Genomic DNA, 27043 nt, shown 5'->3' on the forward strand with positions numbered 1-27043 from the left:
TGGTTTTACTGAGTAATAGTGGAGCAAGGCAAAGAATCCAGTACTCCATGGTGGCATTGCTCACTCTGATTCCCTCCCCCAGCAACAGCCTGTGGTTCTACAGGAAACCTCAGCAGTCAAATGTCTTTGAGCCCTTTGCTCTTGAATTCTAAGTGACCCGCGTGTACATGGGGAGGGTGGTAATTCTATGCTCTCTAAAGATGTTTCCGCTGGCAGTTCTCCAACTCCACCTTCTTCTCCCAAGATCTCATAACTTGGCAACTCTGCATTCTGCTAGAATCCAGCCTGGTCTCTCTCTTCTCTTGTAACCAATGGGGAAGGGGGATGATTCTTCCCACTCCCCCTCCTCCTCTGAAAGAAGCAGAGAGGGAGGAGGGGGAGATTCCTAGCCCTCCTCTTCAGCCCAGTGCCCAACAACTTCTCTGCTTCTGAAGAACAACTGAAGCTTTTAAGAGCCATGAAGCATCATTTGGTAACATCTGAGGAACCTTTGTGCAAAGATATCCAATACTGGGAAATTGAATGCATGCTGGAATTTCCAGTTCCTCGATCCTTTCTTTGTTTGATTTCTCCTCTCAACTTTTTACCTCGTTCAAAGTGCTTCATGATTTGTCAACCTCCTCCTTTTTTCTTATAGACTCACAGAATTCTAGAGTTGGGAGGGACCCCAAGGGTCATCTAATCCACCCCCTGCAATGTAGGAATCTTAACTAAAGCATCTGTGACAGGTGGCTGAACATGCAATCTTGACTGCCTTATATCAGTTTTTTGTTTTCCAAAAATGCACATCTTCCAGTTCACATTTTAAGCTCAAACTGTGCTTCACATTTTCTAAGTTTGAAGTCGAAAAGCGCAGGTGGCTTAAGCTTTCTTCTTGCCTTTAGGCAGATGTGTCTCTTGATGATGCAACATCAGCTTTCAAATCACAAATGAGACTCAGGCAGGGGCTAAAAATGCACAGGCAACAGGACAGCCAATGCAAGAGTCCTGATGCCAAAGAAGAGACACAAAGAATTAGAAGGGAAAGGTGGTATTGATGATACTGGGCGCGTGGCCATTACTCAGCCAACCCAGTTATAAGCTGAGCAGATGGGAAGTCGGGAGCTTCTTAGTTACATGGAGAAGCACTCCTGTACTCTTAGCCATGCCTCTTGGCTAGCCATGGCTTATGTCAAATCCTCTTGAGAACATTCCCAAGACTAAGCTGAGGTATTGTTGACATTCGTCTGTCCCAAGAGACAATGGAGTGTGCCTTTGGGGGTGAAGTCACACCACTACATTAGCAGCACTGAAGTGACCTTCACAGGGCGCATGTCTGGGCAGTAGATATGGAGGCTGCCAAGATGACAGGACCCCCCCCCCCCCGCCACACACACACTTGCTGAGGTGGTCCATTGGAAAGCAAAGCAATACATTTGGCAAAAGTTTGAGGTATAGGGACATAAGGAAAGCCCTGCTGGCTCAGATCAAAGGCGCATCTGGTCCAGCATCCTGTTCTCACAGTAGCCAATCAGGTGCTGAGGGGAAGCCAGGAAGCAGAACCTGAACACAACATGGCTCTCCCCATGTGATTACCAGAAACTGGTATTCAGAGGCATGTAGTCTTCAGGGGTAGTAGTCATTGATAGTTCTTCCTTTCATGCATTTCCAAGGTAACATTGTAAAGTAAAATGGACAACGGCACCTGGAAAACAGTCCTAGTTCTATTGTGGCTCCCTGAGACCCTCTATACAAATTATAAAGTACATATAAATCTTATATACTATAACAGAACCACATATTAACTATCACATCTTTTATCGAACTTCTGATCTTCACGAGGAAAGAGGATTGTGGGGTTCTTACCAGTACTGAGTGGACTACACTATTATTTACAGAGTTCTGGCTATGATGATTCTGGAAAATAGAAGCAGAAATGGTATTTGTCATTTATTCCACAGTGCCAAAATCTTGAGACGTAGTCTAGTCTATTATCCAGTTTCACCACTCAGTCCCTTTTGTAATGCTTCTGCATGGCTTGCTATCTCCCAAACTTCTGGGCTCTCACCTTTCCAATGTAAGCTTCTGAATTCTTATGGTAATAAAGTTGAAATGGTAAATTCTCCCTATGCAATATTTTCCCCCCACTTGCAGTAAAGGAAACTGGCCGTTTCGCATTCAATTGGATATTTACTGATATCTGTGCCAAATATGATTATAAGGATGAGGAGGAAGGCAAAATGTAATCTCCCCTGGCCACTTTTTGGTTCATATCATGCCCTTTCAAGATGAATCTTTCTGACCTAGTGAGAAATGACTGCAGTTGATCTAAAGTGTGTTTTATCCTCTAATAATCGGCAGTGCCAACTTCCATTTTGTATAGGCTTGAAAAGAAACTGCTTGGTATATTAAGATGTTTTCCACATCTTTCATCCTTTTCCACCCCCACCCAGCTATTCACTTCAAATACAGCCAAAGTCCCAATCTTTATTCATGTGCCTTGACTCCGACATTGCATTTTCGATTGGATATTTATGGAGCAGGAAATTCTGCTATTCAGCAAAACATTTCAATATCTGCTCAGGTGGCTGGGAGTTTAAAAATAGTGCTGGTTTTTCAAAGCCTTTGAGCTAGGTCAATTTAGCCTCCCAGTCGCTGTTCCTAGTCATCGTAGTAGTGGCAGAGAATGTTTCATTCACAGGAGTGTTTGTGATTTAGATAACACAACCTTTTCCTCTCTTTTTGTCTAGAGTGCTGGCAGGCTTTCAGACTTTGGAAAGATGTCAACTCCTTCTAGCGAAAACTAACCCTTTTGATGTTCTGCTTCTCAACTTCCCAGAAGCAACTGGTTAGTTACTGTGTGAAATAGCATGATAGACTAGGCACCCACAGTAAATATTTCAGCCCCCTGTCCCCAAGAATACCTTTCATTTTAAAATAAATGAACTGCTGAAAATTCAACAAATAAAAAATAATCAATATATTTGAATACAAACATTGTGAAATAAATGATTGTCTGTGTACACGCAGAGTACCCCAGCCTCACATCTGACAAACCACATGTTTCGAATAGCCCTTCTCTTTGTCCCACTGACAGGTGCAATATCATGGGGCTATCAATAGAGAATGCACAGAGCAAAACTCATGTACATAAATCCATTATTCTTTACCTATTCTGAAATTCTGTGCCACAGGATTTTTGTACAGTTGTTAGCTCAGATGAAATTGGATAGATTAAGTCAATATAGATGCTTGCAATTCAAATGCTAATTTGCACAGTCAATTTGACAGAGTGTCGGCTGGGAGGTGGCCCTCATTGATAATTACATTGTAGAGCAGAATCTAGTCTATACCTGAAGTGGTATAATAGAAATTTTGTGAGCGCTGGAAATCTAATTATCCATTAAGAAGTCGAATGGTTTTGGGGCTGTTGTCTCATTTATATTTTTTATGGTTTTATGTTTTCTGTGACAAACCCAATTGCTATTTATGTTCCAATTGCCTTCCCCATCGCCATCCTTTGCCCCTGGAGAGAAAAGAATCATAGAATCATAGAGTTGGAAGAGACCACAAGGGCCATCGAATCCAACCCCCTGCCAAGCAAGAAACACCATCAGAGCATTCCTGACATATGGTTGTCAAGCCTCTGCTTAAAGACCTCCAAAGAAGGAGACTCCACCACACTCCTTGGCAGCAAATTCCACTGTCGAACAGCTCTTACTGTCAGGGAGTTCTTCCTAATGTTTAGGTGGAATCTTCTTTCTTGTAGTTTGGAGCCATTGCTCCGTGTCCGCTTCTCTGGAGCAGCAGAAAACAACAGACGATAGAGGGGTAGGAGGAATAGGCCATTCCTTCAGTTTTTGTATTTATTTAAATGCATGGCACCAAAGGAAAGAGGAATTTGGGGGAGGGCAAGTTTAGGCACCAGTTCTTAAAGCTGCATTTAGTCACATGCTGGGATGGAAACAGTTCAGGAATTCTGGAAGAATAACAGCCACTAGGTGGCTGAAGAGGGAGGGAGACAAGTGGCCTCTCTGCAGAAGTGATGAAATAGTTCTGCTTTGCTTCTCTCCTTCTGCTCTGCAGCCTGAGAAAAATCATATTGCTGGAGGCCAAAAATGTTCAAGTTTCTAATTCTTTAGCACTTGTGTAAATTTCTCCAAATAAACATAATTTTGTATGCAATTTTGACTAAAGTACACTTTTTTGAAAGCAGTTTTCTCCTAATAAAATGCAATTTGTATGCTATTTTCATTCATATATTCATTTTACGCACATTTCCCCCCAGTATATGCATTTTTTAAAAAAAATAATAATAAGTGGTTGGTTGGAGAACTGCATTGCAAAATTATTATAAATGCAAATTTTGAAGAATGGCTATATTTTGATTCTCATATTGCTTTGGAAATGGTAAATTTGGCCTTAAATATGAACTGAATCAAATTTCTTTCCCATTCCTACAGAGGACAATTCAACTGAGCATGTTACAAAAAAACAACAACGATTCAGTATTATTTTTTAAAAGATGAATGAAATGAAATGCTTCAAGCCCCTCTATCAAATCCCCATATCAGTCCCATTATTTTCTAAACATTTTGAGTTCTTAGTGTGTCTTTAATGCTTCCCTATCTCAATACCATTCCCATTTGTTTATTTGTTTTAATATCTGGGTATGCAAGCATCTTGGATGTAGCAGTGCAAATAGAACGAAATCATGGACTGGGGATCCTCATCCTATTTTCTGTGTTAGGTCATTTAAGTAAGCAGCATTTTCAGATTATGTAGAAAGCACAAAAAATAAATAGTTTGATTATTTACAAAGCCCAGATGAAGTCACGAAGTGGTTCCCTAGTGGGAACTGCTGGTCATTGCTGAGTGGCAACCAATCAAGGATTTAAGGAAGGGTACCTTTACCTTTAATAATCCATTTTATAAATAAATAATAAATAAGCCAGTGGGGATAGTAGCTCACATTTAAATTCATAACTATGGTGAGAAGAGGAGCAAGCTACCAATTGGGGGTGGGTGAAATTGTCACTTTCTGTTTCTGACAGTTTCTCAGTTTTCCAATTTTAAATTCAGTTCTCTACATTTCCACCTTTTTTTTTTAGTACTCATTATTCTTATCATCCTAATGGACATTTCTCCTAATGTACACATGTTTGCATACAATGTTGCCAAAGATGCTCATTTTTGCAAAGCAATTTTCCTGAAAATGGGGCATTTTGTATTAATTGATGCATTTTAATGAACCCAAGATAAGCATTTTTGTACGCGGTGCTTTGTTGGAGAGCTGCTCTGCCGATTTCAGAGAGCTTCATATTTCCAAGGATGGCTGTATTTCAGTTCCCGTATTGTTTTGGAAACTGCAAATTAACTAGGTTTGCCTTTTAAAGTAAACTGAATTGGATTTCTCTCTGCCACCAACACAGAGAAATAACAAAACTTGCTGCCAATGTAACACACTATTTTGGGTTGTTGTTGTTGCTTTCCAAACAAAACAAAAAGGTCATTTGATATTTTACCTTTTTCATGGAAGTGATGAAGTTTGGTATTAGCTAACAAAAGTTTAGTCTTCCTTTTCTAACAAAAAGGCACAAAATTGGCAATGATGCTCCTTAGGCAGTCAGATAAAGGGATGCATAGACTGACTACTCCAAACTGAGATTTTGCTGCTTGGCATGAAGATAAGTTACTCTGGCTCCTACTGAGCCATAAATGTCAGGTGCTTATGAAAACAGAGCAGCCTTCAAGCAGCTGCAGGGAGGGAGGAAATTAAATATTTACTGATCCTCTTCTCATCCTATGGGTATGGTCCCTAAATGCTTTACAGACTAGATCGAAATGCCCATCTGCCACCGAGATACATCCTTCGTCAACTATATGAGCCTACTGAAGCTCTGGGTATTTTAAAAGCATTATGCTGTATATTAATTTATGCAGCAGCATTCGTATTCATGGCACCTTGCAGACTTCCAGGTCTCCAGTTGTTATCTCCCCCTCTGTTTGCCAGCAGCTACCTCAAAACTGAAAAACAGCCTAGGTTGAAGTATGACCACAGCCTTTTTTCCAACATTACGTGTGTGAAAACACCCTGGGCAGTTGGTGCAAGAATAGGCACAGGGATGAGTAGGCCAACTCGTTTTCCATTCCACAAATATTAGAACACATGAGGAGAATTCTCATAAAGCTCTGAAATTTCTGTGCTCCGGACATTTAGAACCCCTGAGAGCCATTTCACAAGGTCATCAGACCTGCATTTCAGGACAATTGGAATGGTATTCCCTGTGCCTCCCCCATGTGTTTTGTTTCACACCTGAAGAGGGCTTGTATGTCAATGGAAACATGATGATCCCTAATTTCAACTCTCTTCTGCTTTTAACAGGAATCTTTTCAAGAAGACTTAGGTTGCATTCAGACACGGGGAATATTGTGTCAGTTTTCCTGATCATAATGTCCTAATGTTTCTTTACTAAATGATAATTGTAAATAATAATTATTATTTCATATTGCAGTACCTTTTCTCTTATGGAACTGTGGACCTAAAACAAGCAACAACACGCCACAGAAAAAATAAGTAGGTGGTTATTGTGTCCAGCACAGCATGTACTGCTGATTATGTCAATTAACCAATTTCAAGTCAATAAAAACTGAGGCATATTTACCTTAATAAGGTTTACATAGTTGTGATGACTAATTTCCAAAAGAACGGCAGAATTAAGAGTGTGAAGGCTTATCTAAGGGCAATTAAATTATAGCCGCACTCTGATTAAGTTTTCAAGATCACAGTGAGCAGCAAACTAGATGTGTCTAGTTGATTATTTAATTAATCAAAGAAAGTGAGCAAGTGCAGTAATCATTAAGCAATATTTCAACAGTCTAAAGCACAAAGAAGGCTGTGTACATAACTTCTGTGGGACATGTAAGTATCTGAAATATTGACTTCATATTGTTGCTGTCCTGTTAATACCAGTTTGGTTTGGGCCAGTTTGATGTGTGAAATTTAATGTATGGAGATTTGCTTACCAGTGGGACAAAAACTGCAGTGCAAAATCTGATTGTTATTTTAAGGGAAACAGTAAAGATGCACTAGGTATGCAAGAGACATAGCCAAAAGCATCACCCAGCTAATCTCATTCTTCACCTGACAATCACTTTTGACATTGCCTTCTGAAGAGAAACTCTGAATCTTGAATTGATTCTAAAGAGCCCGAGGCAAAGAAAAAACTTTCACCTTAGATCTATACATCTTGCTCTTAACTATGAACAGAGCTTTAACACATATTTTTAGTCAACAAAAATACTCATTTAAATTAAAAATCGAAAAAAATAGTGTGCATAGGGTCATTTTATTTCTCATTCATACGTGTACTGGAGATTCAATCTGATGTATAAAATAATCATAACCAATAACAACAACAACAACAATAATAAGCTATAACAGTAAAGAGCCATCAGATCTACTAATCTACCTTGCAGTTCCATTTTTAATAATTAAGAATGATCTTCAGCTAAGTTTTAATCAGAGCAGACCTATTGAAATTATTGATTTCATGGCAAAACTGGGCCCATTAATTGCAATGGGTCCACTCTATAATCAAAAGCATTACATTCAGGATTACACACAGTGGTTGTAATGATGTTTTTGGTGTCACTTCTGTTTTACTGATGCTGAATGGGCCGGGTAGTCACATTTTACCATTTTGAAGATGGAACCCCTATTGTAAACTGTTGACACTAAAAAGAGATTTTTATGTGTATTTGTGTGTATATTTCAGCTTTCATGATAAGATTGGCGATTTGACTGTCTTATTGAAAAGATAACAAAGGCAATTAGATAGTTTGTTTGCAATGATTTTAATCGATTTTATGTGGGTGTTTTAATTGGGGTTGGTTGGGGTTGTGTGGTGTAGTGGTGTAGTGGTTAAGAGTGGTAGTCCCGTAATCTGGGTAACCGGGTTCGCGTCTTCGCTCCTCCACATGCAGCTGCTGGGTGACCTTGGGCCAGTCACACTTCTTTGAAGTCTCTCAGCCCCACTCACCTCACAGAGTGTTTGTTGTGGGGGAGGAAGGGAAAGGAGAATGTTAGCCACTTTGAGACTCCTTAAAGGGAGTGAAAGGCGGGATATCAAATCCAAACTCTTCTTCTTCTTCTTCTTCTTCTTCTTCGTCGTATGTTGCTACTTGCCCTGAGCCCCTTTTATGATGATGAAGACTGGGCTATAAATTTTAGAAGCAAACAAATATTGATGCAGCAGCAAAATAGCATGTGTCTAAGTTTCTGCTATGGTCATCGTAAAATAAAAATGCCTTTGATAAATGCCTTGTCCCATGTCAGAATAATGGTTTTTATAGGTTTGCTTACAGTGGGGGGAGGTACAAAAAGTAATGTTCCTAAGCATGCTTTGGTGATTCCCCCTGTGATACCTGATCATTGCAAGGCAAGGCAAGGGCTCATAGAAAACAAGAATTACTCACTGCATAACTTTATCTCATGGATGGTGTATGTTTACTGTGTGATTCTTCACACAGTGACCAGGCACTGTTGGCACTACTAGAAATATAACTGCTGGTAATTTTAGCTATTGTGCCATCCTTTTCCAAGTGAAAGAAAACACCATGAAATAAAGGTAACAGGGCTGCTTTTCGTTCCATGAAAAAGCAATCCATCATGGATATGGGATGAGGGCAATATTTTAGCCTCCTGGGGTCAGCCAAGACAGACTAGTAAATGTGTAAGTGAACTAAGTGGCAGGATTATGAGTGCTTTAGGGGATCAGCTGCAAATTGTGAATGCTGGTTGTGCAACATCTAGTGAGATGAAACACCTTTAATTTCACACTTTTCACAAAACTATTGGTGGGAAATATAAAAAAGCAGGCAGCAAGCAATCAAGCATTTTTAAAAAAATAGATATTCTTGTCTTATATCACTTGCTGTCTACCAAGACAAGCAAAGTTCCTCTGCCAGTCATGGGGATTCAAGATCATGTGTTCACTAAGGTGATTGGCAAGTGGAGCTTTCCGATGCTTCATGCCTGTGAGGAAATAAACAGCTTCTCATTAAAGAAAAATTCCCAGGCTACTGATCTGCCTGTACACCAAGAATACAGTAAGAGACATTAGAGAACCTTCCACTACTCTGACCTTACAGACAGAAAGGATAAACACAGAGAATTCTCTCCAAGGTTACCCAGCTTGAGATACATGACGAGATATGTCTCTCTTCACAACCCCCTTCTTCTTCTTTTATTCTTTTCTAACTTACTTTTTATGTTGTTCTCTCTATTATGTTTTTTCCCAACCCCTCCATGTCCCTGACCGCTACCTGGTAAGCTTATGTTCTTCTTTACATCCCCTTTGCCCTCAGTGAGACAATGTGAAAGAATACCAGCAGAGCTTGGGCTGAACTGCATGGCAGTTTCCCCGCTCACCTCTACATAGTGCTGCCTTTTTCACTATTTACTAAAATGGCTCATTTCATTTCCAAGTGAAAACCTTTCTAGTTTTCTGAATACTGGATACCCATGCATCCTTACTTGTAAGGAAGACCCACTGACCTTATTGGGGTTTACCACTGAGTAATTGTTTGCAATAGCTACACAATTTTTTTAAAAAGACCATTCAATGGCTACAACTCAGTTATGCTATAGGGTCACTTAGTCTGTATTTTTAAGCAAGCCAACCTAATTTGCCCTTCTTGAACAAATTATCCTTCAGATAACTAACTACCAGCCAGTTGCTAATCTGCCTTTCCTGAGCAAGGTTCTGGAGCGAGAGGTTGCAGACCAAATCCAGGCACTTTTGGAAGAAACTGAATTTCTGGATCCATTTCAATCAGGGTTTAGGCCCGGTTTTGGCACAGAAACTGCTTTGGTCGCCCTGCATGATGACCTCTGTAGGGAGAGAGACAAGGGAAACATGTCCCTGTTAATCCTTCTCAACCGCTCAGCAGCTTTCAATCCCAATGACCATGGTATCCTTCTGGAGTGACTGTCCAAACTAGAGGTGGGTGGCACCACTTTCTGGTGGTTCCAGTCCTACTTGGATGGTCATTCCCAGAGGGTGTTACTTGCTGAATGCTTTTCAGCCCCATGGAACCTTCAATGTGGGGTCCGACTGCACTGGCTATCAATTAGTTTCCGGGCCCAATTCAAAGTGCTGGTTTTGACCTATAAAGCCTTAAATGGCTCAAAACCCCAATACCTCAAGGACTGCCTCTTTCCATATAAACCTACCCAAACCCTGAGATCACCTTCTGAGGCCCTTCTTTGTGTGCCTCCTCCTCAAGAGATCCAAAGGGTGGCAACACAAGAACGGGCCTTCTCTGCAATGGCATCCCATCTATGGAATGCTCTCCCCGGGAAAATTTGCCTGGCGCCTTCATTATATACCTTTAGGCGCCAGGAAAAAAAGTTCCTTTTTAACCAGGCCTTTGGCTGATTTGATTGACATCCTATGCACTTCTAAAATGTGAGGTTTGGCAGGGGAGTGGGGTTATTGGGTTGTTGTTTTTATTTTGATTATGTATTTGTGGTTTTATATTTTGATTTTATTCTGTGAACTGCCCTGAGACCTTATATAGGGTGGTATATAAATTCATTCATTCAATCAATCAATCAATCAATCAATTTCTCACTTTCAAACCTCTTGGCTCAAAAACATAGCAAAATGCATTCTAAATGTGTATTTTGGTATAAAATATGTTTTGAACTGTGTATAGTGAAATGAAATATTATTGCAATGTGCATTTGAATACAGATTTGTATACGGGTTGTGTTTAAATCTGACTAACATGGAAATGGAATGGAACAGGGTTATGAATGGACACATGCAAAAATGATCCAGAACAGAAATAGACTAGTTGGTCTGTCCTGAGTGGGAAGCAGTCTTCACACACTCAAATGCAAGTACAATAGTCTTCCTGTCACAGATGCTTGCCTTCAACAGATGGGGAGTGGCGGAGACAGGCAAGTTGTTATAACAGAGGGGATGGAACTAGCAAACTGGTTTCTACTTTCCTGTATACAGTTCTAAATGCACCACAGAAAATGTGGTCCTCATAGGGCTAATGCTCCATTCTCTTCTAGCTCTCTGTGGTTCTATTCACACCATACACATAAAGCATCATGATATCACTTTAAACAGTCATGGCTTCTCCCAAAGAATCCTGGTAGCTGTAGTTTGTTAAGGAAGCATCATTAGGATATCCCTAGGAAATCCCCACAGAGTGCTTTAACAACCAGTCCATCTTCCCAGGGCACTATGTGACTTATAAAACTATGAGGAGAACAGTGGACTCCTAACAACTTTCAGCACCCTTAACAAACTCCCAGGATTCTTTTGGGGAAGCTATGTAGTATAATGATTAAATGTATGGTGTGAATGTGGCCTGAATGTGGGATGGCCTGTCCTGTTTTGTAGGGTCAGAAGGGAAGCACAGGAGTATCCCATCAAGGCGCTGAGCCAACAGTCTGAATCAAAAAGTCACGGCAGGGAGGGGGAATGATCCAAATCAGTACAATTGCACCAAACCATTGGGCTCCAATGTTTGCTTTCTAAGTTCCCACAGTAACATGTGGTACTTCTGTGACATACTTCCAGTTGCTCCCAAGCACATAGTTCCAGTTGCTCAAAAGCACACTTAAAGGAACACACTTGAGGTCCTTTGGGAGGAAGAGCAGAATATAAATGTAATAAATAGACATAAATATGTTTCCCTTAAAATCAATGAGACATTTTTAAGTAGGTGGACAGACAAGCACACTGCTGAATGGGAGCAAAATATCAGAAAATGCATGTCTTTCCTATCATCTACTAATATATATGTCTCTCTGAATACCTAGACAGATGGAAATTTCACTGATATTGGATAATCCAGCAAAGAGAAGCAGGCACTAAGCTACTGTAGCTAGCTCAACACCATCTGCTGCAGAGTCTCTTGGAGAATGAAAGGAGGAATTGATGCTACTAGAGAGACAGAGAAACTCCCAGCATTGTGCAGGAGAGGAATAAACACAACTCTGTGGCTTAAATGAAGTTGTGCTAATTTGACAACATTGCAGGCCATGGCTGGGACCCAGCATTTCGACACTCAATATTTATGCACATGTGTAGAGAAGTGTCCATAGCATGGCTGAAGTTGTGTGCTTTTATCTATCCTTGTTTTCATTAAAAATTTAATAATAAGAGTAATAAATAAAACTCACTTCGTTTTCTGTTCTAGCCTAGAAGTAGAACCCACATCTAGAAAGAGTTCCAAGAGCTTTGCTGAATTCATACCACTTGTGCTCGTTGAAATCAGGAGGTTAAACCCTGTTGCACAACACTTGTAACCTCTAAACCTGGAGGGGGGACACCAAACCTAGGAGCCAGATGTTCTTTGCCTCTCTTCCTGGCACCTAGGACTCTCCCTGGTCCAGTTTAGAGTCTAAACTGACCCGATTTTCCAGAATCTATGCCTATTTTCTGGTAATTCCTGGGTAAATCACTGTCCCTGAAGTGGTCCAATCTGCACCTTAAGGTGATTTTAAATGTCTGTTTAAATGTCTACTTTTCTATCACATACCCTCCAACATTCTTCAGATGAAAATATGGATATTCTGTCTCTCCGCACCCCTCCACGCTGTGCCAACTCACCAGCCGGGGGGGGGGGAGGTTTGAAGCCTGGGAGCCCCCACTCCCTCACTGCTCTTCACTATGGGGATTTGAGAGGTCCCCAATGGCACAGCCAGGGTCAAGACCATTGTGATGTGAGTGCTGAGGTAGGAGCAGGAAGGCCTGGTATATGTGGCGAGAGACACCTGCTTTGTGCAACAGAGGCAGCGCCGCTTGCTCAGAGTTTACCCCCCACAGCCTGGGGAGGCACCACACCTAATTGCAAACCCACTACTGACTCTGGGAGTGAGGATGAGTTTTCAACCCCTTCTCTTCCACACTTTCTCCTGGTACTCTTCTCTTCTCCTCCTTGCTGGGACTGAGATACAAGAAGCAGAGGAAGTGGTGTGTGGAGAAGGGAGTTGGTGGGTTTGGCAAGGAAGGGCTGAAAGTTCACCTGGAGCTGTTCCTTGCTAGCTCAGTAGAGAGTGGAGGGGGAGGTGCTCTTACTTGTGGCAGCTTCTACCCTCTCAAAGTGTGCTAAGAATGGCATTGGGCTAGGCTCTGTCTGGGTGGGTTTGAAGGAGGCGGCTCCTGGAGGGTTGTGTGCTTATCTACAGAAAACAAAACCATACCACTCTATTTGAGGAAAATCCCCTGCAAATCCGATGAATTGTTGTAGTAGGCACAATAGTAGTAGAACTTTCTCCCTTGCCTGAAGAAAGCTGCAAGAGGAGAGACTTGTATGGCTTTAGGAAGGAGGTGTGAGGGCTCTGGCAGGATCCTAGACTCCACCAGCCTTCTTCCCAAATTGCTAACCAGGCCTTGGGAAGGCAATCTAACACCTCCTTCCCAATGCTGCTGCCCTGCCCCCAGGAGCTGCTTCCACAGCCCCTATCCTCTGGCCAGGAGAATTTGGGGTGCCCTGAGGTCAAGACAGAAGCCATGATAACTTAAGACATTCTGGGGCCATCCCAGCCAAATTATTGGAGGGTATGTGATCATCACTTCCTCATAAGCACTTTCCATCGTGCATATAAATAAACAACATCTTAGACACAATACAAATTTAATTGAAAATACATGTACACCTTTTCTTCCCACTTGCCTGTTTGGTCCATTAACCTCATGCTTCTCCTGTATTATTTTTTATGTAATTGCACTGTCTGAGCTTTGATCTGGTCTCTTTCCCCCTTCTTCTTATGTATTTCTTTTTCATTCCTTCTCTTATATAGCTCCCTCAGTGGTCTATATATATATAAAAATCCTTTTGATATTTGTCTTTGGCATTGACATCTCTGTCAGTGCATTTGTTTGGTTGTTTAATGAAAATACTTTTAAAAAATAAAAGATGGCATGAAGTGGCTTTGTTTTTATTGATGCTCTTTTAATAATTTGCATTTATATGTTCAGTAGTTATATAGCTCTTTACCTATAAGTCATCTTCAGTGTACTGTACATAGAGGGAATTCTCAAAATAAAGGATTAAAAAACCATGTCTGACCCTCCAAGCATTGCAGCATTTTTGTCCATTTTGACATCACTTTCCTACATGTTTTTTAAAAGGAAATATAGGGAAGATTTGGGGCCAGAAGCAACTGCCCTTATTCCATTCAGGAATTTCATGATTCCTGGAAAATAAATGGTGCTAAATATACATATACCTGTGAGAGGTATATTTAATTGGGGTGGTGGTTCTCCAGCTGTTGATATGATGAACTTTTCCAAACAAGATGTGTCTTAGCAACAGGCCAAAGTTGGATTAGGGCTAATGCCCCAGATAACCTATTCAGCAGGTGGTCTGTGAATGTCCATCATGGATTTTGGTGACGGTGACAGGTATAAGTGTGTTCCTTCATCCAAGCTTGGGAGCCAATTAAAGATGAGGGAAGCATGTTTGAAAAACTCAGGAGAGCAATCCTTGTTGTGCTAATATTCTATTTGCCAGAAACTTAGAGTATGTGTGTGTGTGTGTGTGTGTGTATTCAAAAATGATGTCTCCCACCTGTGGATTGGTGTCATATCCAGTTCACCTTGTGTGCATATCATGCCCCCCCCAAGAGAATTTTCAAGAGTAACAACAAAAGAATGAACATTTTCTGCAATCTACCTGGGATTCTCTCCCCAGGTAAGCTCACTTGGCCCTGACTCGGTCATCTGTCTGCCACAAAGTAAAAGGCATTTGGTCATTATGGTTTAGCTTCTAGTGTCTGTTTCATGTATTCATTCCTGTGTTTGGGGAAGCAGGTTGGGATGACTTTTAGTTTGTCTGCATTGTTTCAGTGAATATTTTATGATATGATTTTGTGTCTTACTTCTCTTGTAAATAGTTTTGAGACTACTCCTTTCGGAAGTGGGAAATACGTTTAATAAACTAAGCGAAGCTACATCAAAGCCCACACCTAGTGATGAAATATACACCCTGCATATTTATTACTGGTACTTCAAGCACTGTCTGCTATAATATCTAAACTAAAAATGTGCTTCTAGTGTCAAGCGTACCAGTCCCTGTTCTCTCAGTATGGAGGTGGATTAACATTTTGTTAAGCAGCCTATTGTAAGAGATCAGCCTTATGGCATCAACATATAATAGCAGCTTTTGTCTTTCTTTGTATGCCTCCATAATTACTTCATGAAGGATATGTACTTGTAGTGCTTTGAGAAATGCTATTCTTTTTTCTTCAACCCCTGCCTCTTGCCCCCTCCCCCGCCTCAAGAGTTACTTACACAGGAAACTTGTGTAATGGTAGTGTTTCCTTTCTATATATTTTCTCTTTCAGTTCTCACAGTTTGAGCTGTCCCTACTACCTGCATCTCTCTCTCTCTCTCTCTCTCTCTCTCTCTCTCTCTCACACACACACACACACACACACACACACACTCCTACCTTTCTTGGGGTATTACATCTACGGTAATTTCCTCTCCTTGGTAAAAGAACAACGCATAGGGATGTTGAAAAGCAGTCAGCAAAGCAATTTTCACCTGCTGAAGTAAACTTTGCTTGGTATTTCCTTCTGCCTTTTCTTCCCGTGCCCAACCCGACCTCATTTCCCTGCAGTGCTCAGCACGAGCATCATCTTGCAGGAGCGGAATGGCTGCTTGTTCTGTGGTGGGAGTTCTTTCAGGACTTGGCAATCTCTCTGCTTTAATGATTTGCTTTTGCTGGAGAAAGCTGAGGAGAGAGGGGTAACGTTAACGCCTCTCAGAATGAGAAACTTTTGAAGTACTGTTTCTAACAATGTAGGCTGAAGGAGGCAGGGACAAGTCCTCGGTTTAATGTGAACCTACGTAATTCACAGTTCCCGAGGCGATATGCAGAATGAAACACAACTTTCCTTTGAAACCCATACTTCTCTGAATGTTGTGGTGCAGTTCTCCAACCAAAAGATGCATACAGAATGGTGTCATTTACACTACCTTTCCAGCACCAGGTGAAACAGGCAGTGTCAGGTATTAAAGATGGTGGCTACAATTCTCAGAGTTTAATCATCAGTCACTCTTGCTAGGGAACTCCGGGAATTATAGCTCTTTGGGGGAGGCGGGGGTCTCTTAACAGCTTCGAGCACCTTTAACAAACTACAATTCCCAGAATTCTCCTGGATCATAGCTGTTTTCTGTTTTTAAAAATGGGTCACAGTTGGTAATACATGCACTGCACAGACGGCTTGATTTTTAAGCTTACTCAGGATCAATACAAGACCCAACAACATTCACAGAAAACTTTGGAGATAAACACATCTCTTTACTGTTCAGGGTCTTTCTTAATTAAGAGTGTGTGACTAAAAGTACTGAGGTCCTTCTCGGTCCCATTCTGCAGCATCTAGTAAATCATGCTAAAATGGTTTCCTAGCTGCACAGCCACAAATGGAGGGGGCGGGAAATCCTCTTTTAAAAATAAGCAAATGAAAATGTAATGTGCAATAAGAGGTCGGCACTGCAGTTCTGTGAAGAAAAGCAATGCACTAGAAAAGCACAGCTACGGGAAAAGCAATTTACACCTATATTTTTCTAAACTAATTATAGTTTAGGATCAAGCCTTGGGTGGTATTCAGTATAAGTTCAAAGTACACCCATTTAAAGGTGTCTAATTTAGTGCTATCAGTTTCAGTGAGTCTACTGTGAGTAAAACCTGGTTGACTACAACCCATTAAATGGGCTTTCCCACTTTCCCCTGGTATTGTTGCAGAAGTCTGTACATTCCCAGGCAGAGCAGTCCTAACTAGGGTGGGGGCAGTTTCAACACTGCAGTCAGAGCCCAGCTGCCTCCTGACCACAATGCAGAGGGGCCTGGACTGATCCCATCTCAGGTGAATGGAGCAGCTTTGGATTTGGCAAATTGTCCATCATGATTCAGCTGGCTGACCTCTAGATGAGGCAGCATAAGAGGACACCAACTGGTCCTTTGCCTCAGGCAGCAAAATATCTTGGGCCTGCCCTGACACAAATAGTACAAAAATAGCACTACTAAAATAGTCCCCAAAAATAGTGCAGGGGAAAGAATTCTGCCTCAGCTTCCCCAAGGAATCGTGGTAATAAGCAACATTAAGGAGAAAGAACTGAAAATATGAACCCATCCAAGTCTTCATTCTGTTCTCAGACTCCTAAACACAGTTTACTGATGCCTTTGAAATAAGTGGAAATCATCTTCACATTGATCATGAAATGGAGGCATCAGCTTCATCTAAATCGGAGCCATAAAAAGGAGGGTCTAAAGCACAAAAGCAGCTAGGGATCTTTCAGACACTTTAATAGCTGGGCAGGAAAGCTGAAAACAAGACAGTATTTTTGTATCAGCTTAAAGGGATACTGTCAACTTAAGTTATAAAACCTCAGAGCATCAACAGCCATGCCTTCTAGAAGAAATAGAGCAAGAGAAAGCAGCCCATCTTGGTTACTTTTCCATGCTGTCTCCTTGTGGAGATTTATTTGTAAAGCAGAAGTCTCCGTTTCACTTGAAGCTTGAAGAATGTACACAAGGATGACATATTCAGTGCAGAGTTTCCCTTGATTTGCAGTATTTAGCATTATTAGTATCATGTGGCAGTAGGATAGGACCACACCTTGTCCATTAAAGACCAATCAGGTCCACATGTAAGAAGACAGTCCTGGTCATAAGCTGCTTAAGGCTTTATTGATCAAAATCTACACCTTGAATTTCACACCAGAACAGACCAGAAGTCAATTAGCTGTTCTAAGGCAGCTAATGTGCTCCATACACCCAGTACAAAATATGGCAGCAAGATTACTAGCTGTAGTTTCTGAACAGTCTTCAAGGGCAGCACCAAGTAGAGGACCACCAGGTGTTGCTGAACTACAACCCCCATCATATTTAACTATTGGCCATGTTGACTGGAGCTGATAGGAGCTGTAATCCAGCAACGTTTGATGAGTCACAGGTTCCCTATTCCTGCAACACTCTATACTGGACACCCCACAAAATGTAGCAAGGTTCTTTCCATCTACGAAAGACCACAGCTGGCATAGCCATCTCAGCTGGTGGAATTGCTACATGCCACCCACCCCATGTGGGCCTTGTAAGATAAGGCTTGATTCAATAGCATCTGCCAGTACTGTGAATCTGACCCTTGAGGGGGAGGGTCCAACCCTGCCAAGAGCAGACAACATAATAGGGTACACACAAAACTGAGTTTTACTCCTCTTCATTCTCTAATCTGTTTCCTCCCAGACCCTCTGTGTCACAGGCCAGTTCACTGGTGATCAAAGTCCCAGCTGGGGACATCAGGACCGGGGGCAAGATGGCAGGGTGAGAGCAGGAATGGGAGTCCAGAAGCCAGGAGTCAGAAAGCCAAGAGTCCAAGGGTCAGAGAGCTGGGAGTCAAGAAGCCAAGGGTCCAAGAATCAAGAAGGAAGGAGTCAAGAAGCCGAGGTTCAAGGATCAGGAAGCAAGAAGCCAAACACAGTAAGGCAGGAAGCGTGTTGCTGTGGCAAGGAGCTGAAGGGAAATGCTGACCTTATATCCCTTCCCAGCTCTTGCCACCAGGTGCTGTGAGTTGCCAGTCGGCCTCACCTGTGAGGCCGCGCCTTGCCTCTTCAGAACAAACTTAGGAAGGCCCCAGTCCTGCAGAGTCCTATTGGTCACAGGGCCTGGCTCCTGCATGCACACCTGACACTCTGAAACAGTTTTTGAGATTGCCTGGGGATTTGCAGGGCGAAGGAGAGAAAGAAGTCTCATTTTCCAAGCAGCAGTCTGTTGCATAGATGGAACAGCAGTCCTTGATACAACCTGTTGTTTCTTGAGTCAGACTGACCACCTAACAATAGCATCCTTGTCTTTTCAAAATTGATCACCAGTCTCTCGGCAGCTTTTGCTCTATAAAACTGCATGTTCCTGTGAGCCAGACATCTCCTGGGCCTCAGAGACTAAATTGAAATTCACGTTCCCTATTTGCATAGTCAGGCAGTGCTCAGCATGAATACAGGAAAAAGAATTTACAGCCCCCAAACTTTTTCATTTTTACTATATTTTTGGGGAGCTCTGGGTGTTTGACTTGGTCAGCTTTTCTCTCTTATACACACACACACCTGTCCTTATTGTAGTCAGGTGGTGGTGGTGGGGTTTATGATAAACAAAAAATGAACTTGTTCTTTTTATGAAGAACAGGGGGAAATAAATGCTATTTCATTGGAATGCTTTGCATAAGTAGACATCACATTCAGATTTTTTTAATAAAAAAAAAGAGCACCAGGGAGCACAGTAATTATTTGTGTAGCTTGACAGGGATGGAATGCTAAACTGCTACAACACAAATTCTGTCTGAAGTTAATGACTGCAAAGTGGGATTGAACAGCTAAAATCAACATGATAAGGTCCTGTCCCCAGTTACCACACAGGGTGCATTCAAATGGGACTCCTTAGAGCTAACAAGGAATAGATTGCGGAAAGATTTCCTACATCAATAGATGATTAAAACATTAATATTAATAGCATGCCCCATAACTCTGCCCTGTGCCACGAGATATTTCAAAACGACAATGCTACAAGACTCACTCAGAGTACCTGCTTAACAATCATGAAAACACAACGTCAGCAGGTGGTTTCATTTTTTATCATAAGAGATACTTGAGGTTGCCCGGGTGTCTGCTAATACCAGTTAGCTTAACACAGCAATTTTCAGAGCTTTGCAGGATTTCGGTGGAGTGTGTTTGCATTAATAAAGTATTCATCGGTGAAGATACTGTAATAGGATTTGCACTATGCCGTTTTAAAACTCTTGTTTCATACATTTATATCCTGGTTATTTAAAAGAAATAAAAATAAAGGTGGTGAGTAACACATTCAAACATCACAATCGTGTTAAAACATGCGACAGTACCCATTTCAAGCCCAATCATAAGATCGAAATATTAGCATATAACATCAGTATGGAGAAGAGCCATAGCTCAGCAGTAGAGAATCCCTGGCATCTCTAGGCAGGAAAAGGCTGCCTGTCAGAAACCCTGGAGAGCTGCGGTCAATCAGTGCAGACAACACTGCGTAGGGTGGACCACTGGTCTAAGGCAGCTTCCTATGTTCCCAGAAGCACTGCAAATCCCAAGACAGCCATCAGAATTAAAACATCAGAGATAAACCCGAAAAAATTAAAACTAATCAGCCAAAGGTCTGTTTAAGCAGCCTCTGGGGCCTGATGCTTGGCAAAGTGTTCCACAGGGTGGGAGCCACTACAGAAAAGGCCCTGTCCTTGGCTACCACCAACAAAGGGGGTGGCTGGGGTCCAGAATGCTTGGGAGAAGCAGTCCCCAGCACCTGCACTTGAGGCAGTCGCCACACTATGCATAATGATAGGGCCAGCCCCCACTCCACCTGCCTTGGGCAGGAAGATCTGCCCAATGACAGCTATGAGAGCACTCATGATATGTGTCTGCTCCTCAGGATGTACCACGACATCACTGTCTCATCAAATGCTTTCTCATATCCCATGCACTCTAATTCCATTTCAAGCAGCTTCTGTGAAGTCCTTCCACCCCTTTGGACTGGCTTGGATTTAGCATTCCTGTTTCAGCCTCATTTATCATTACACTCAGTTCATTTGTATTGGCTTTCAGTCTTTTGTCTCTTCTGCAACTACAACCCTATGTACCTTTAAAGGTAAAGAGACCCCTGACCATTAGGTCCAGTCGCGAACAACTCTGGGGTTGCGCGCTCATCTCGCTTTATTGACCGAGGGAGCCAGCGTACAGCTTCCGGGTCATGTGGCCAGCATGACTAAGCTGCTTCTGGTGAACCAGAGCAGCGCATGGAAACGTTGTTTACCTTCCCGCTGGAGCGGCACCTATTTATCTACTTGGACTTTGACGTGCTTTCGAACTGCTAGGTTAGCAGGAGAAGGGACCGAGCAACGGGAGCTCACCCCGTCGCAGGGATTCGAACTGCCGACCTTCTGATCGGCAAGTCCTAGGCTCTGTGGTTTAACCCACAGCGCCACCCGCACCCTTTACTTGGGGATAAATCCCATTGAAATGGGTAGTGCTTAGTTCTGAATCAACAGGCACAGATGCAGGTGTCGTCTCCCCCCCCCCTTCCATGTGTGTGTTTATTCTTTCAAAAGCTTATTCCCTCTTCTGGACTTGCTACATTACTTAGCATCTATTGATGGCTAAAGAATTATCACTAGACCATATAATTTGTTTAGATCCCTGCAAGCAGAAGGTAGAAGCTGGCTTTGCTGCACCTCCGCACAGATAATTTTTCAAAGCCATCGAGATTTCTTCCGACAGGTGATACATGAACCTGCACTTAATGAAACATGCAAGCTTCAGATCTCCCCCCCTTTTCTGTTAAAATCTCTGTTCATCTATCAAAAGCCCTTTTAGTTTATCTACCCTGCTCTCTCCAATTTTATTTATTGGATTATTTATTTGATATGCATTCACTGCCTTCTGATAGATAAAGTATGTTGTCATATCAAAAGAAATTGTAAGCTTAGCTTTCAGCAGTGTATGCGGTCGTTAGGACCTATTGCCCTGACATAAGCTGTTTCTTTTCTTCTTCCTTGGAGATTCACTCCATAGGACAGTGGGGGTTAACCTCTAGCCCAAGCCACACCCACCTATCTGATGTCATATACGGGGATAGATGTGGGGAACGGAAAGACACTTAACATTGTGAGCCCGATTGCTCCCTGGCAAGCAGCATTCGTAATCACAGTCTTTTGAATTTGGTGCCAAACACAATCCCTGTGGCAAATCCCTGCCCAACCGTGGGACTTACTGGTGCCACTGATCAGCTGGATGGCAATGGCTGCAAACACCGCTTCCTTTCCCCGTGTGGTTTGAAATCAAACCACGCAGGCAAAGGAACATCTTTCATTTGTGGACTGGCTTGAATTCATGGTGACGTCATGGTGACTTCAGATGCTTGACAGCTGTGCAGCTCTGACTTCCTATCAAAGGGGCCTGTGAGGGTTGGGGAACATCAGGATACAGACTGATGCCAGGATCCAGTTCCCATCCCTGCTGCAGGAAGTAAGAAAAGACTGAAACTGCATATCAACATGATGATTTACCTATCAAAAATTTCACCTAAGGAAGAGCAGTTACTTTGTACACATTTTGGCAGGGCCTGACCCTGCTTTTAGGCCAGGTGTGAGGAAGCTTGACCCTCTGGATATTGCTGAACTACAACTCCCATCAGCCCCTGCAAGCATAGCCAATGGCCAGAGGTGATGAGAGCTGTAGTTTGGCAACATCTGGAGGTCCAAAGGTTCTGCACACCAGTATTAGTCAGAATATTAGGTAGTTGATTTGGAATGTCATGAAAGGCAGCAAGACTCTTATTTATTTATTTCCAACTGTATTTTTGCTGCCAGGGAACAGAAGAGATGCTTGTGGGATTTTCTATCCCCCAGGTACCATCAAACTTGACTATGGCGGGCCCTCATTTGCTGCTCCAATTCAGATAGCAATGTGACATGTCTTGGGATGACTCTGCATATTGGGAGATTTGCAGGGAGCTTTTAAATAAGCATGCCTTGCATCCCTTGGCATTGCCTTCCCTCCATTCTGAAAGAAACCGAGTTAGGCATCAAAGAATGGAGGTTCATAAAAGAAAGGAAAGGGAGAAACATCTGCATCAGTGCATACCTAGTGAATTCATAAAATTCGGAGCTCCAAGCCATGAAATCCATACTAAATCCCATCTGGCGTGAATGCTAATTGACTCAACTAAAGGGAAGGAAATATACAAAGCATCAGGCACAGAAAACAATAGCAGCAAAGAAATGGCAGTGTGTTTAATAGATAGCTGTTGCTTGCTCAAGACAATGAGCTGGATGGGTTGGATCCCCCCCAGGGTAACCGAACTGCGTTACGCCACCCTGACAACCTAATCCGAGCATATAATAAAGAAACATTACCCTGCTGAAATGTTACCATGGCAAAAGTCGGGTTTTTTAAAAAGCGCCAAGACTACTGCAGCTCTTACGTCGCCACTGATCCTTTCAGACAAGACATAGGGGAGAGCGAGGGAAAAGGTGTAGGCAGGGAATTCTGTGCGAACCCACTACCTGCAGTATCTTAGCATCGCAAAAGATTTGGCTGGCAGCACAGCGAAAGCAAGCGAAAACAAAGATGGGCTTCAGCAAACAAACCTCTGCATTGTTCTTCTGGGTGACTTCACCCGTCATGAGGGAAGATTTTAAGATTGATTGAAGAATTGCATCAGCCAAGGACTATAGCAGAAACTAAAAGTGTTCCGCATGCCGTGCATCAAGTAACTGCAACATCGCATGATAAAAAGCAAGCGTAGCATAGCCGAACCACAACAGGCCCCTCGCATCAAAGTGCAGAAATGATGGCAGGCAGCTGTCATGGGAAATTGAGCCATCTGTGGAGTGTGCATGGCTGAGTGATCAGCTGTGATACCCCCTGGTTCAAATCTTGCCTCTGCCAAAAAGTCACTAGAGGGCCTAACTGCAGATTACACACAAGCTCATGTAAGGAAGCCCACACTGGTGTGTTTTTTGTTGAGAAAGACAACTTCTGGTGGAATGTTTTTTTTTTTGTTTTGTTTTTTAAGTAGAAAAGAAGCCAGGAAGAAGGGCTATTTAACTGTTTCTGCACTGGTCAATTGCTTGCTCCAAATTGCCTCAGAGTTCAAGGGATATCTTTGCATGGGTAACTAGTGCATACCTAGAAAAACCATGGGAGGAGAATTGCATTTTGAAATATACTTGGAGTCCTGTAGTGATTTCATGCTCTTTATTGCAGCTTGTAAAACAGTGATTGAATTGCCCCCCACACCTCAGGCTTTTATATACATTATTTACACAATGAGTCCCATCTGATTGGCTGATTCTGCTTCCTTCCCGGAGCCTGATTGGTCTTTTCCTGCAGGCCTATCAGTTGTTGCATTCTACGATCCTAACAGCCTAATAGGCTGATTAATTTCTTCCTGGAGCCTGACTGGTCTTCTCCTGCAAGCCAATCAGTTGTTGCATTCTAGGATCCTACTTGCCTATTGTTCTAGGATCCAAGCTTAGTACATAACACATATGGAGTGAACAACAGCTAAGCAGAGAAGCAGCTGTCAGGGAAAGGATTAAGCACACCTTGCCACCTACCATTTCTCCCCTCAAATTTGCCCTTCCCCAAAGCTGCTTTTATTTGCAAACAGTGGTCATCAGGGCCTCACTGCATTTGTATATACCTGCGGGATCAGGCCTGCGGCCCATCTAATTCAGCATCCTGTTCATACAGTGACCAGCCAGAAGTCCACAAAGAGGGCATGAGCACAACAACACTCTTGCTCCTTGCAATTTCCAGCACGTAAGTTTCCTTCACAAGGAACTCTTCTCTCTTTGCAATATGTTGATAATAATGCTACCCTATGTTACAAGAGGGACGCGGGTGGCGCTGTGGGTTAAAGCCTCAGTGCCTAGGGCTTGCCGATCGCATGGTCGGCGGTTCAAATCCCCGTGGCGGGGTGCGCTCCCGCTGTTCGGTCCCAGCGCCTGCCAACCTAGCAGTTCGAAAGCACCCCTGGGTGCAAGTAGATAAATAGGGACCGCTTACTAGCGGGAAGGTAAACGGCGTTTCCGTGTGCGGCTCTGGCTTGCCAGAGCAGCGATGTCACGCTGGCCACGTGACCCGGAAGTGTCTGCAGACAGCGCTGGCCCCCGGCCTCTTGAGTGAGATGGGCGCACAACCCTAGAGTCTGTCAAGACTGGCCTGTATGGGCAGGGGTACCTTTACCTTTACCTTTATGTTACAGGAGTGTTGTAAAGAGTACTGAGCAAAAGGATGTGAAATACTATTCTGTTCAGTGCTGTTATTAAATTTCCCTTTTGCAAAATCCCTGGAAACTGTCAAAGCGGGTACAAGTCACATGCAATGTTTTCTCTTTGTAACATGCTCTGTGGCTCAGCTCTCCCAAACTCATCAGAGCATTTAAGCGTGCAACAGTGTCTTTCCTACCTGAAAAACAGGTTAATCTTTAGATTCCAGGTGGGAAAACCACAAATATAGAAGTGTGAACATCTAAATATTACAAACAAACATGCTTCAGAGGTATTTTGAGCTTGACAGAGATGAAGCAGTTTCACTGTGAGGCAGGACAAGTCAATGCAAGGAGTCTTGAATCACCTTGTGGCAACTCAGCAGGCCAGCCATTAAAAATAATGCAGCCCACTGATCCAAAAAGGTTGGCAACCCCTGCTATACAATATATGGAAGCAAATTCAGTTCAGTGTGGTTTACTCTCAGTAAATGGGTACAGGGTTACAGCTTGACCTGCCTAGGTTTGCATCATGGAACTGTGGGGAGTGGTCTGGACTCTAGAATAAAAATCCAAATGTTTCAGATTCCAGTCCAGCACTACATTCCCTTTTTCATACTATCATTTAAACAGTCATTCCCACATTTGCCAATATGATGATAGAAATTTATTAAGGGATTTTCTACTTGCCACAAGAAAGCCTCTAAAACCATAAACCCAGGGATGCCATTCATCTATAAACATGACATAAATGTTATAAATTAACATGGAACCAATCCATTTCGCAGGCCATTTTGGCTACAGAACAGTCTGTATCTGTGCAGTTACGAAGAAAAGAGTTGTAAAACTGGTAGGAAACTGCTAAGATACATTAACTTCTGCAAATCTGGTACAGCAGAACATATTGTGAGATCTCCAGCCAGGTAAGACTTTGTAGGTTAAAACCAGCACCTTGGATAGAGTCCATAAATGCACTGGCAGCCAGTGCAAGCAAGTGAGAACTTTCATTATACAGTGTTACCTCGGGTTAAGTACTTAATTTGTTCCGGAGGTCTGTACTTAACCTGAAACTGTTCTTAACCTGAAGCACCACTTTAGCTAATGGGGCCTCCTGCTGCTGCCGCGCTGCCGGAGCATGATTTCTGTTCTCTTCCTGAAGCAAAGTTCTTAACCCGAGGTAATATGTCTGGGTTAGCGGAGTCTGTAACCTGAAGCAAATGTAACCTGAAGCATATGTAACCCGAGGTAGCACTGTATGTTCTAAATGCCTAGTTCCCATCAGGAACCTCACTGCTGAATTCTTCACCAGCTGAAGTTTCCAGACCATCTTCAGCAACAGTCCTGCATATAATATATTACTGTTACCCAGATGGGAGGTTATCAGAGATTATGTCATTGCTGCCAGTTTATCCTCATCCAGATATGGCCACAATTAAGCCACCAGTCTTAGCCTGGAAGCTTCCTGTGCTTCCAATGACAGTAATAGATCTAAGAGTATTCACAAACTCTCAACCAAATCCTTCACAGGGAGTGCAGTGCCCTTCAGATCTCATAAATATAGAACTAATAAGAATTAGAGAAGCCCTGAACACTCAATAATCGCAGCCAATCCATAAACTTCTACTGCAGTGGAACCTTGGTTCTTGAACAACTTAGTTGTCGAACAATTTGGCTCCCGAACACCAAAAACCTGGAAGCAAGTGTTCCTGTTTTCGAATGTTTTCTGGAAGCCGAACGTCTGACGCGGCATCCGCTTACAAGCAGGAAGCGCCTACAGCCAATCAGAAGCTGCGCCTTGGTTTTCGAACAGTTTTGGGAGTTGAACAGACTTCCAGAATGGATTAACTTTGCGAACCAACGTACCACTGTATTGGGAGAAGCTTTTGAGGTTGGAAAAGGTGCAATTTCAATGTAGGCTTCTTGCATGACTTCACTGACAAACTGTGGTGAATTTGTTCCATTTCATAATCAGTGCTGTTCCACTAATAAAAAAACGATGTGGATAAAACCCAGTTAAAGGTGTTCAGCCTGGAATATCTTGCACACATAGGGAGACGTGAGGCTTCTGACTTATGCCAGCACTGAGCCTTGAGTACAGGAAGTGCAGACAAGTTCAAAAGTATACGGGCTGCATGCAGCTTTCCCCCCACACCACAATCAAAACAGAAGACAGAGGGCAGATCCCCACCTCCCCTTGCCAGGATGAATTGTGGCTGCTTTGCAGTCATCTGTTTCC

Source organism: Podarcis tiliguerta (assembly GCF_965153285.1).
Source record: "Podarcis tiliguerta genome assembly, chromosome: 4".
Lineage (NCBI taxonomy): Eukaryota > Metazoa > Chordata > Lepidosauria > Squamata > Lacertidae > Podarcis > Podarcis tiliguerta.